The 13,427-nt window shown below is 42.5% G+C and overlaps 1 protein-coding gene across 8 annotated transcripts in view; it reads left to right on the forward strand.

Moving 5' to 3' along the window:
• The window catches only part of psd3 (pleckstrin and Sec7 domain containing 3), a 480,227-nt gene that overhangs the window by 271,893 nt on the left and 194,907 nt on the right, over window positions 1-13,427 (forward strand). Inside the window, exon 1 of one of the 8 annotated variants that reach the window (XM_033021905.1) lies at window positions 12,735-12,914. The exons of 6 other annotated variants lie outside the window; for them this stretch is intronic. The gene's annotated coding sequence lies outside the window, so the exon portion shown is untranslated. Of the gene's footprint in view, window positions 1-12,734; window positions 12,915-13,427 lie in introns of those variants that run through there. One more of the 8 variants, XM_033021914.1, reaches the window with a different exon arrangement.

Genomic DNA, 13,427 nt, shown 5'->3' on the forward strand with positions numbered 1-13,427 from the left:
GCGTGCACAGCCTAAAGTTGGAGGACAACTTGTTCTATTTGATCTTATTTGATTGTGCACGCCGGGTTGATTGCATTCATTGAAACATGGCGGACCACGTGAAGGTTGCATACTCCCACTCCCACCATACCTATCACCAACCAGAGAGTGGTCCTGACCTACCATCTATCTCAATTGAGACCCTTGGACTATCTTTAATCAGACTTTACTGGACTCTATTTTGCACTAAACATGATTCCCTTTATCTTGTATCTGTACACTGTGGATGACTTGATTGTATTCATATACAGTCTTTCCACAACAAAAGAGGTTTTCACTGTATTTCGGGACACGTGACAATAACAAACAAAACTAAAACTAAACTAAACCAGATGTTCCCATGTATCTCACAAATGGACAAATCTAGACTGAACCAATGTGGGAACCGTAGCTGTATCATTACGTGGAAGAATGTGAGTGGAATTGAAGGAGTGTTTCTTCAATGTGAGATCAAATACAAGTGCGTGAGGGTTGTGGAGAGAAGGCTGGTTCGAGGAAAGAGTGAGATGTTCTCAGGCTGTCCTGTGCAGCTTGATGCCTTAGAGAGATTGGAAGACCAAGGTGAAGTTGAGCCAACTGGAACCAGGCTGGCTCAACCTTCAAATCAGCAGAGGACATCGGAAGTGACATGGAAGTAAACGGGAAGAGATTGGCTGAGAGGAGAAAGGTAGAGTCATAGTAGGAAGAAACAAGTCCCGGGGACAGTATTAAGATAGTCCTGCTTGTGGATCATAGAGAGGATGTAGAGATGGTGGGGCTGTGCATGGTTGGGGAACTATGAGGCTGGAGATCAGCGACACACTGGCGCAGCGGTAGAGTTGCTGCCTTGCTGAGTGCCCCCCACCCCAAAAGACTGTCTCCCTCGGATGGTCACGACGCACAGACACATCTGCACTTTAGTCTGTTTTGACTATTTTACTGTTGTAATGTTCTTTGTACAAACCATGTTCTCGGGGTATCTAAACCTAAATTTTAGTAGTTACTTAAGTTATGATGTCGGATGGAAGCTGCATACCCAAATCTCGTTGCACTTATGTGCAATGACAATAAAATATATTATTATTATTATTATTATTATTATTATTATTATTATTATTATTATTATTATTATTATTATTATTATTATTATTACAGATTTCATCCTGACTGCAGATGCTTTGTCTTACCAAGTTTTACATTCCCCCTGTGATCGTGTGGTTTTTCTCAGGGTTCTTCGGTTTCCTCCCACCTTCCAAAGACCTGCGGTTTTGTAGGTTAATTGGTTTCTGTAAATTGTCCCCATTTTATAGGATAGAACGTGTACAGTTGATCGTTGGTTGGTGGGGACTCTGTGGGCCGAAGGGACTGTTTCCATGCTGTGTTTCTAAACTAAACTAAAGTTCAGTATTGGGACCATGGAAGGAGGGAAGAAAGAGGAGATGCCAGCCTCTTGAGTGGTAGAGGTCAGTTCACCAGAGAAAACAGCATCACCCATGTTAGCGGGTTTGAATCTCACAGTTTGATAACCAGCCTGTTCAGCCTGTATCAGAGCTGACTGGTTCTGACGAAGAATCTACAATCCTATCAATGACTAGAGAGCGGTACTGAGCTACTATCTATCTCATTGGAGACTCTCAGACTATCTTTAATCAGAATCTACTGGACTTTATCTTGCATTAAATGTTATTCCCTTTATTGTGTATCTGTACACTGTGGATGGCTCAATTGTAATCAACTATGTGTTTAAGAAGGAACTGCAGATGCTGGAAAATCGAAGGTACACAAAAATGCTGGAGAAACTCAGCGGGTGCAGCAGCATCTATGGAGCGAAGAAGGGTTTCGGCCCGAAACGTTGCTTATCTCCTTCGCTCCATAGATGCTGCAGCACCCGCTGAGTTTCTCCAGCATTTTTGTGTACCTGTAATCAACTATAGTCATTCCGCCAACTGGTTAGCACGCAACAAAAGCTTTTCTCTGTACACATGACAATAAACTAAAGTAAACTAAAGAATAAATCTGCTTCTCTCCTGCCTGACATCTTGGGTATTTCCATCTCTTTTTTCAGATTTCTGGCATCTGCTGTAGTTTGTCTCTCACAGTTCCAGCCCTACTTTTATTCACCCTTTATTTTCATTCATCTATTTTCATCCCCTTCAGAGAGATTTACTGCAACTAATCTCTTCACCCCACTCTCAGCTGACACCACTGTCACTATGAATGTGACACAATCTCCACCACCTCAGAGATATTCCCTTTGTTCTCTCCATCCTTATCCCTTCTCTGCAAATTTCAATGTGTTTGATTTCTACCTTTTGGCTGTTCTCATGGAAGATCACAACCTGAAATGTGAACTCAGTTGGATCCAAAATGCTGGAATAACTCAACGGTCCGGCAGCATCTCTGGAGAAAAACATTTAAACTCCCCTTCCCATTTCAATACTGACCTATCTGTTTGGGCCTCCTCCACTGTCAGAGTGAGGCCACATGCAAATTGGATGAACAGTACCTCATATTTCACGGGCAGCTTACAACCCAGCGGTATGAATGTTGATTTCTCCAATTTCAAGTATTTCCTGCATTCGGCCCTTCGCGCCAGCACCGCCATTCAATGTGATCATGGCTGATCAATCCCAATCAGTACCCATTTCTGCCTTCTCCCCATATCCCCTGACTCCGCTATCTTTAAGAGCCCTATCTAGCTCTCTCTTGAAAGCATCCAGAGAACCGGCCTCCACCGCCATCAGAGGCAGAGAATTCCACACTCACAAGTCTCTGTGAGAAAAAGTGTTTCCTCGTCTCTGTTCTAAATGGCTTAGTCCTTATTCTTAAACTGTGGCCCCTTGTTCTGGACTCCCCCAACATCGGGAACATGTTTCTTGCCTCTAGCATGTCCAAACCCTTAATAATCTTATATGTTTCAATAAGATACCCTCTCATCCTTCTAAACTCCAGAGTGTACAAGCCCAGCCGCTCCATTCACTCAGCATATGACAGTCCCGCCATCGCGGGAATTAACCTCATAAACCTACGCTGCACTCCCTCAATAGCAAGAATGTCCTTCCTCAAATTAGGGGACCAAAACTGCACACAATATTCCAGGTGTGGTCTCACTAGGGCCCTATACAACTGCTGAAGGATCTCTTTGCTCCTATACACAACTCCTCTTGTTATAAAGGCCAACATGCCATTCGCTTTCTTCACTGCCTGCTGTACCTGCATGCTTACTTTCATTGGCTGATGAACAAGGACCCCCAGATCCTGTTGTACTTCCCATTTTCCCAACTTGACACCATTTAGATAGTAATCTGCCTACCTGTTTTTGCTACCAAAGTGGATAACCTCACATTTATCCACATTAAACTGCATCTGCCATGCATCTTCCCACTCACCCAACCTGTCCAAGTCACCCTGCATTCTCATAGCATCCTCCTCACAGTTCACACTGCCACCCAGCTTTGTGTCATCTGAAAATTTGCTAATGTTACTTTGAATCCCTTCATCTAAATCATTGATCAACATTAAAAAATAGGGAGTAAATGGATATTGAAACCGGGTGGACTCCCTGTTAATTCTCTGCTTGAGTGAAGAATAACATAGGCTGTTTGCATCAAGAGGCTTATTTCCACAGTGACCTCAGCCAAACTTTCTTTGTTTCTAATTTGAGCTGATCATCCCCTTCAAAATACCTCCGACATTACATTTTGGTTAATTGCATTATACGTTTGAATGAATCTGTCTCCTCTGCACTCCAAACTTCACACCATAGTTTGTTTAGCTGCTCCAAATCTTTCTAATTGACTCTGTTAATGGATTTGGATTTATGTTTATTGAAACTTACTGAACATGAAAGGCCTGGATAGAACGGATGTGGAAAGGATATTTCCACTAGCGGGAGAGTCTAGGACCAAAGGCCATTGCCTTAGAATAAAAGGACATGCCTTTAGGAAGGAGATGAGGAGGAATTTATTTAGTCACAGGGTGGTGAATCTGTGGAATTCATTGCTACAGACGGCTGTGGAGGCCAAGTCAATTGATATTTTTTAGGTAGAGTTTCACAGATTCTTGATTAGTAAGGGTGTCAAGGGGTTTTGGGAGAAGGCAAGAGAATGGGCTTGAGATGGAAAGCTAGATCAGCCATGATTGAAAGGCGGAGTTGACTCGATGAGCCAAATAGCCCGAGGCTGGTGAGGCACAATTGTCCTTTTGTAAGGTGAGGTGTACTGTGAGGTATTTTCTGCGATTTTTAAAATCACTCCCTAGTGTATTTTTACCACAACACCATATCAAACCTGTCACAATTCTCTTCAATAGAAGAGCGGGGTCGGCACCGTGGTGCAGCGGTAGAGTTGCTGCCTTACAGCACCAGAGACCTGGGTTTGATCCTGTCTATATGGAGTTTGTACGTTCTCTCTGTTTTCCCCAGGTGCTCTGGTTTTCTCCCACACACCAAAGACGTGCAGGTTTGCAGGATAATTGGCTTTGGTAAAAATATAAATGATCCCTAGCGTGTGTAGGATAAAGCTAGTGTACGGGGTGATCACTGGTCGGCACGGATTGGTAGGCCGAAGGACCTATTTCTGCGCTGTATCTGCAAGCTAAAAACGGAGCCAGTTTGAATGAAATATTCAAACACAGCTCTGAAAGTAGCAACAAAAATAATAATTGCAAACGAAAGTAGCAACAAATAATAATATTAACAAATAAACATTATTTTCTTGAGTTTTCTACAATACACTTGCACTGGTTTATCTGAATTACAGTCCGAGAGAGGGAAACATCTGCCCTTGTTGCCCCTGTTCTGCAGCTGGATCAATGTGCCTGTTCTGACATTGTACTGATAGGAAGAATTTAAGGGACAAATTAGCTGCAGGATTAGCTTCAGGGGCAGAGTGCTGAGCCCATTCTCTAGTGAACTATATCAAATACATTGCCTGTCTTTGTCTGTCACCTTCCAGTAATTGAGTTCTCAGATTACACAGAACCCTGTATTGAATTGGTCTTTGTGACTCCTTCTGTGTTTTATTACAGAGCTTTGGTGTCATTATATATCCCAGACAAATCACCCCTAGATACTTTGGACCATCACTGTGAAGGTGATGGTTTTGATCAGTCCATCTGAATGACATTGTACATTGTGCTTCCCCTTGGGGATTATCTTGTTCATTCTGGTTCACATACAAATGCTTCACACAGATAGAGGCCACATGACTTCCTTCCCACTCTCCCTCATCCAGTCCTAGTCACTTAACCTTCTATTCCTTAGACATACAGAACTGAAACAGGCCCTTCGGCCCAACCCGTCCATGCCGACCAAGGTGTCCCATCTAACCTAGTCCCATTTGCCTACCCCATCAGGATGTTTATTTGGCCCTAGTTCCTCTGGAACACATCTGCTTCCTTAGAAGATTGAGGAGATTTAGTATGTCGACGAATACTCTCTTGAACATCTACAGATGTACGGTAGACACCATATTGACTGGTTGCAACACAACCAGGTTCGGTAACTTGAATGCCCAGGAATGAAAGAGATTGAAAGAGTGGAATTCATTGCCAGAGAGGGCTGTGGAGGCCAAGCTAATGGATATATTTACGGCAGAGATTGTTGGAATCTTGATTAGGACGGGTGTTCAGGGTTATGGGGAGAAGGTAGGAGAATGGGGTTGAGAGGGAAAGATAGATCAGCCATGATTGGATGGCAGAGTAGAATTGATGGGCTGAATGGCCTCATTCTGCTCCTATAACTTATGACCTCATGAACCTATTACAAAAAGTGGCGGACATTACCCAGTCCATCACGGGTACTACCATCCCCACCATTGAAGGGATCTATTGGAGGTTCTGACTCAAAAAGGCAAGGCATCATCAAGGACCCCACGCTGGTCTCGCTCTCATTTCACCTCTGGGAAGAAAAGTTAGAAGTCTGAAAACTTTAACGTCTGGGTTCAGGAAAAACTTCTTCCCATCAGGTCATTGAGCACTACAAGCTCCAACTGAACTATGAACTGTGAACCTTGGTTGCACTAGGGACTTTGGGCTTTGATTTGTTTTTGCACTATATATTTATTTATTTATTGATCTGGGTTTTTTTGTTTTTTTTGTTTTTGTTTATTATATTATCTATTGGGTACTCTCTTTAAAAACTACTTGTGCTGCTACAAGGAAGAATTTCATTGTTCCGTTTTGGTACATATGACAATAAGACACTCTGACTCTCTCTTTTGCTTCAGGCAATGCATCCAAGCTAGTTCCCTCTTCTGCTCCATATTTCCCCTGTTTTTGAGCTGAGCCCTGCATTGTATTGAGTGCAGTTAATCAATGCAGTCTTCCACCAGTACAGCTTTAGAAATGAATCACTGATTGTTGTTCATGCATTACACAGAGTGATAATAGAGATGACAGATTGCCTTTTACCATTGCTGCCGGTTGTGTTCCCAGTCAACAGGGAAATGGTGGAATTGCAGAGGACAAGGAGAAGGGATAAACTCTTTCCCAGCTTTCTACCCCCTGCTACTTGAAAAAGGGTCCTGACCTGAAATGTCATTGATTCACATTCTCCACGGATGCTGCTTCTCTCGCTGAATTATTTCAGCACTTAGAAAAGGGATAAAATATCTCTCCCTGCAAAAAATCCCATAGCTACCCATTCAATTGATGTGGGAGGAAACCGGAGCACCCAGAGAAAACACACATGGTCACAGGGAAATCTTTCAAACTCTGTACAGACAGCACCCATAGTCAGGATCGAACCCTGGTCTTTGGTCTTGTAAAGCAGCAACTCTACCACTGCATCACTGTGCCGTCCTAAAGTATGTTAGTTAAGAGCCATACATTTAAGTAGTTTGAATACCTTAAAAACCTGGACTCAAGCTCAAGTAGTTTATTAATGAGACATCAGATAGCTTTCCTGGGTCAAGTCTAATCGAGTTTATTGTCATATGCACAAGTACAGTGAAGTACAAATACAATGAAAATCTTGCTTATAGCAAAATCGCATGAGCATAGACTCAGTCAACACATAAACACATACATTATATATACATTAGACATAAATTCCACAATACAGTGAAAATAAAAAGAATATACAAAGAAATCCAAGGCATTACTGCAAAACTCCAAAAGTCCATTGGAAGAGGTTGTCTGTAGTGCACTGTTGCCATGGCAACCTTCCAAATTTATACAAATAAAACATTTCCAGGCAGAAAAATTGCAATTTTAAGAGTAACGGAGGTGTGGAATAAAAGTAAAGAGCAGCATTATTCTCCTACAGTCTGGAAAAATTCACAAAAACATCACAATGTGGAGGTGACGGAGGTGATTGATGAGGGTAGAGCTGGTGATATTGTCTACATGGATTTTAGTAAGGCATTTGATAAAGTCCCCAAAAGTAGGCTGATCCAGAAGGTTAAGATGCATGGGATTAACAGTAACTTTGTCATATAGATTCAGAACTGTCTTACTGATAGAAGACAGAGGGTTGTGGTGGAAGGACAATATATATATGACTCAGACATAATCATAGATAGGTTGGTTAGTAAGTTTGCAGGTGCAACTAAGATTGCTTGGGTCATGGACAGTGAGGAAGGCAGTCCACGATTTGAACAGGATATAGATCAGCTACAGAAATGGGTGAAGAAATGGCAGATGGAGTTTAAGTTTCAAGTTTACATTTATTGTCACATGCACCAATTGGTACAGTGAAATTTGGGTTACTGAGCAAGTGTGAGGTGCTAACCCTCAACAACATTGATGTACAGAGGGATGTTGAGGTCCAAGTTCACAGCTCCTGTACAGAGGGATGATGTGGTCCAAGTTCACAGCTCCACAGTGGCAATACAATTAGATAGAGTGGTAAAGAAGGTAGAGGTAAGCTTGCCTTCATAGGTCAGGGCATTAGTAAAGAGTCAGAACGCCATGGTGCAGCTTTATAAGACTTTGGTTAGGCTGCATATGGAATATTGCATGCAGTTCTGGTCATCCCAATGCAGGAATAATGTGCAGACTTGGAAGAGGGTGCAGAGGAGATTTACCAGAATGTTGCCTGGATTAGGGGGTATTAGTTACAGAGGGAGGTTGGACAGATTTGGATTGTGAGGAGAATTTATAGAAGTATATACAATTATGAGGATGGAAAAATCAAATGCTAGAGGGCATAGCTTTAAGGTGAGAGGGGAAAACTTTTAAAGGAGAAGTGAGGGGCAACTTTTACACTCAGAGGGTGGTGAGTGCCAGAATGCTCTACCAGGATTGGCGATTTCAAAAGATATAATAGTGTAATTTAAGAGAGTTTTGTATAGGACATATTTGGCTATGCGGGGTGGGATATGGATTATACGGAGAGACAGGATCAATGGTCTTGGTATCCTGATTGGTACAGATAATGTGGGCAGAACATATATGCTTCTGTTCTATCCCACTGCAACTTCAACCAGCTTCACAGAAACGGATCCCAGTTTAGTGCATTTTGCTGTGCACACACTAGCTGTGTGTCCTCTATATTCAAGGTTGTCCACCCTGTTGGGGATGCCACATAAATGCTAATCTGCCTTTCTTTGCAAGTTTGTTCATTTCTAAGTGTTACTTATGTTTAGACTTTACTTTAGAGATACAGCATGGAAACAGGCCCTTTGGCCCACTGATCTGTGCAGACCAGGGAGTACACTAGCACTATTCTACACACACTAGGGACAATTTACAGAAACTAAGAACTTGTATTTCTTTGGAGTGTGGGAGGACACCGGAGCACCCGGGGAAAACCCGTGTGGTCACAGGGAGAATGTACAAACTTCATACAGAAATAACCCATAGCCAGGCTTGAACTCAGGTCTCTGGTGGTGTAAGGCAGCAACTCTACCGCCGTGTCACCCCAAACTGAATCAACAGTTCAATTGATTAATTGTGGGAACATAATGAAATTATTGAACTGCACGTTTTCCCAACTCATTCACACAGCCCTGGACAGAGTAGTCAGCATTGCTTTAGATTTGTCTATTAGAATAAACTTACATACTTTAATTGGAGAATGAATGCATTTTAATTTGAGTGTAGTTTTGAACAGTTTACTATTCCAGAGTGTGGTGTTCAGTGAGTGCTGGAAAATGGAGTTAGTCACAGATGGGTTCAGGTAGGTCAAATGGCCTGTTTCTGTGCTGTATAACTCTATAATGTGGGAGCGCAATTGAGGTGGGTCCTCTGAACTTAAAATGATACTGTGCATTAATGAGACAAAGTTTGCGTTACACCACAGTAATTAGGTATGTTGCAAAGCCTACCTGAAGCGTCGTTGAAAATCTGACGCTGCGGGTGTGCGCGATTTTGGCGCCGTTTAGAGGGGGGCGGGTTTAAAACGCGATTTTCTCTAGGCTGTTCAAATCGAAGATGTTCAGCCTAGTTAATTATTAACGAAAAATCGCTGGAAGACCCCGTCGCAAAAGATATTATTAGTTTTAAAGGCCTCGTATAATAGTTATAGTAGTTTAAAAATCAATCTCTAAACCCACGACCACCAGCAACCGCAGAGTCTCATAGAGCAAATTACTGAAGGTAGGCTGTATATTTTTACATTAAAAAGGGCTTCTTAAGATCCCTTTATACAAAGTTTAATATTGCGAGTAGCTCATTTTGGGCCCATTATATCCCGCAGTATTTTTCTGGGCATTTGGGGGCACAAATCTACCGCAATGTGAACGTTCTAAACCAGCGCGTTCCACAGGGACCCACTGGAAAGCTGATTTAAATGGGCATTTATTTACAGCAATTGAACACTGAATTCCTTCCATTTGGCCTATAAATTAATGTAAATGAGATTTAAAAATCATGTTTTATTGTGAATTATTTGTGAATATTATTTGGACATTTAGGCTATTTAAAAATGTTAATCATTTATTAAGAAATGGATAGATGTTTAGATCTAGTAATTGAAGTCTGAAATTAGCTACAATTAGGTAACTAACTAATTATATGCTTTAATTTCAGGTCATCCAAGTAAGATTATTTTATATTTGTTTCAGAATGCTTCAATCTATGATAACTGAAAATTTCATTCAGTTCTCTTAATTTTTAAGAAAGTTATGGGCTTTTGACTGTTCACGATCACAGCTTTTTTGTTATGTCCATAGAAAATCAATAGGGAACAAGATGCTCATTTCCGAGTATGAAAATGGCCATAACTTTTTAAATACTTGAGATATGAAAGTGAATTAGGTGTCAAATTAAACTTATTTTTATGCTTTATCTGATGGGATAAATTACATACTTGATTTTTTAAATCTCAAAATTTTGTAACATTGCTACAGTAATGGGATACTGAGATTAACAAAAAGTGTATTTTATTTTAGTCTATTGTTATTCATGTACAGTCTTTTTGTATTCTATAGTCAAAGAAAATATGAAGAAAGACTGGATAGACTCGGCTTGTACTCGCTAGAATTTAGAAGATTGAGGGGGGATCTTATAGAAACGTACAAAATTCTTAAGTGGTTGGACAGGCTAGATGCAGGAAGATTGTTCCCGATGTCGGGGAAGTCCAGAACAAGGGGTCACAGTTTAAGGATAAGGGGGAAATCTTTTAGGACCGAGATGAGGAAAAAAAATTTCACACAGAGAGTTGTGAGTCTCTGGAATTCTCTGCCACAGAAGGTAGTTGAGGCCAGTTCATTGGCTATATTTAAGAGGGAGTTAAATGTGGCCCTTGTGGCTAAAGGGATCAGGGGGTATGGAGAGAAGGCAGGTACAGGATACTGAGTTGGATGATCAGCCATGATCATATTGAATGGCGGTGCAGGCTCGACGGCCCGAATGGCCTACTCCTGCACCTATTTTCTATGTTTCAGTTTCTATGTAATAGACTGGACATGAATATAATCAAGCCATCCACAGTGCACAGATAAAGGATAAAGAGTCAAGAGTGTTTTATTGTCATATGTCTTACTTGCACAACAGAATATGTAAACATAGTACTCTATAAACAATATAATAAACAAAATGTTTGTATATTATGATATTGTTTATAGAGTACTATGTTTACATATTCTGTTGTGCAAGTAAGAATTTCATTATTCTGTTTGGGACATATGACAATAAAACACTCTTGACTCTTTATCCTTTATCTGTGCACTGTGGATGGCTTGATTATATTCATGTCCAGTCTTTTACATAGAAACAGAAACATAGAAAATAGGTGTATTCAGCTTGCTTATTTATGTATTGTATTTATTTACCTTTCTTGTACATCAGTGGAGCTGCACACTAAATCTCGTTGCACTGACGTGCAATGACAATAAAAGATATATTATTATTATTATTATTATTATTATTATTATATATAGATAAGTGGAAAGATGGCTGTCAGCGGGTGTGTGTGTATGTATATATATATATATATATATATATATATATATATATATATATATATATAGTGATGGAGAGCAAGGGAAGCAAGGGTCACTTTAAGTTAAAATATGTTCACTCCAAGTAACCCTTGCTTTCCCTCTCTCCCCATCCCTCCCCCATCCTAGTTCTCCGACCAGTCTGACTGCCCCCGAATTAAATTTTATCTTTTTATGCTTCGTTGTCACCTTCCCCTAACGATGATCTATTCTACATTTTCTTTGATCTCGTCCCTTGTGATGTCTCATTTCCACACCTTACCCTTCCATATCTCTGTCTCCCCTCACTCTCAGTATGAAGAAGGGTCTGGCCCGGAAACATCACCCATTCCTTCCATGCAGAGATGCTGCCTGTCCCGCTGAGTTACTCCAGCATTTTGTGTCTGTCAAAAAGACAAAACCAATGGCCCCAAGTCTATGTAGTTCAGAGCTTATTTGGAGGTTTGTAGTGGTTAAAAACCTAATGGCTGTCAGCCTCAGATGCTGATGACACAACATTGAGAGCAAAAATTAGATGCCGAAGGCAACAATTATGCTTTAGTACGTGCACAAAAATGCTGGAGTAACTCAGCGGGTGCAGCAGCATCTATGGAGCGAAGGAAATAGGCGACGTTTCGGGCCGAAACCCCTCTTCAGACTGATGGGGGGGGGGGGGGGGGGAGGGGGGGAGGGGGGGGAGAGGGGGAGGGGGGGAGAGGGGGGGGAGGGGGGGGGGGGAGGGGGGGAGAGGGGGGGGGGAGAAGAAAGGAAAAAGGAGGAGGAGGAGCCCGAGGGCTGAGGGAGAGATAGTAAGGGGAGGAGACAGCAAGGGCTAACAAAATTGGGTACAGGGTGGTGGGAGGGGCAGTTAGTGAGGTGGTTGTGAAACTGTCTCCGGAGAGAGGAGAAGAACTTCTTTAAAGCAAAGATCCTATAGCAGCTCTGCTATAAGATCTTTGCTTCAAAGTAGGCATACCTTGAGGAGATTTCGCAGTGGAGTAGACAAAGTGTTTAAGAAGGAACTGCAGATGCTGGAAAATCGAAGGTACACAAAAATGCTGGAGAAACTCAGCGGGTGCAGCAGCATCTATGATGCTGCTGCACCCGCTGAGTTTCTCCAGCATTTTTGTGTACTTTCGATTTTCCAGCATCTGCAGTTCCTTATGCTTTTGTACTATCGATCCCCTGGCCACTTGGTGGATAGTGTCACTTAACCCCTGAGCCGGAGGAAGCGTCTTGTTTCACATGCTTGAGAGGGGAATCGATGTGACTGGACCACGAAGAGTTAACAGGCTCCAATACTCCATACTCAGAAGCTCTTCAATCAGCTGGTCAAGCCTGGGGAAGCAGGCTGCCTGCTAGTGAGCGGCGATGGCAAGCCAGCTGTGCGAGTATCTTCATTCAAACGGGGCAGCTGCTCGGGGCAAGGCGTGGGAGAAGCTCTCTGTCACTTTGAACTGCTCCCGACATGTGGCCGCAATGACTGCTCTGACGAACAAGGCGAGGACTTGAGGCGCGGCCGGGCAGCTACGGGTAGGGTTGGTTGTCTCATTGATGCCGATGTTCTCAGCAATGAACTCCTCGCCGTCTACTCGAGCAGTGCGAGTCCGGGGGAGGGGGCACTCTGTTGTATCGAGGCTCAGACACAGGTCATGAGAGGCCCGAGCAACACTGGGTTGTGCCTCCTCCACCCCTGATACACAGCAGCTTGGTCATAAGCCTGAAGAAGCTGCAAAAAGCTTCTGGACACCCCCCCAGTGAATGTTATGGACTGGGACTCTCTCACCCACGGTAACATTCCTGCCCTGCAGATGCAAAGGAGGAGGAGGAGAGGAGGGGAGGGGAGGGGAGGGGGGGCCAAGCTAGTGATTAAAAGTTATGGATCTAAACTCTGCTTGTTGCTTTCGAGTATAACTTTTTTAAAAGAAAACCATTTGAAATCAACTCTGACCTTAAATTGGAGAGCCCCTGAAAGGAGGCAGACTCCACAACCAGTGCTTCAGCTGAGGAACGTTTGCAGGAATGCATTTCCATTCCCCGTGGGGA

The sequence above is a fragment of the Amblyraja radiata genome, chromosome 1 (assembly GCF_010909765.2).
Source record: "Amblyraja radiata isolate CabotCenter1 chromosome 1, sAmbRad1.1.pri, whole genome shotgun sequence".
Taxonomy (NCBI): Eukaryota; Metazoa; Chordata; class Chondrichthyes; order Rajiformes; family Rajidae; genus Amblyraja; species Amblyraja radiata.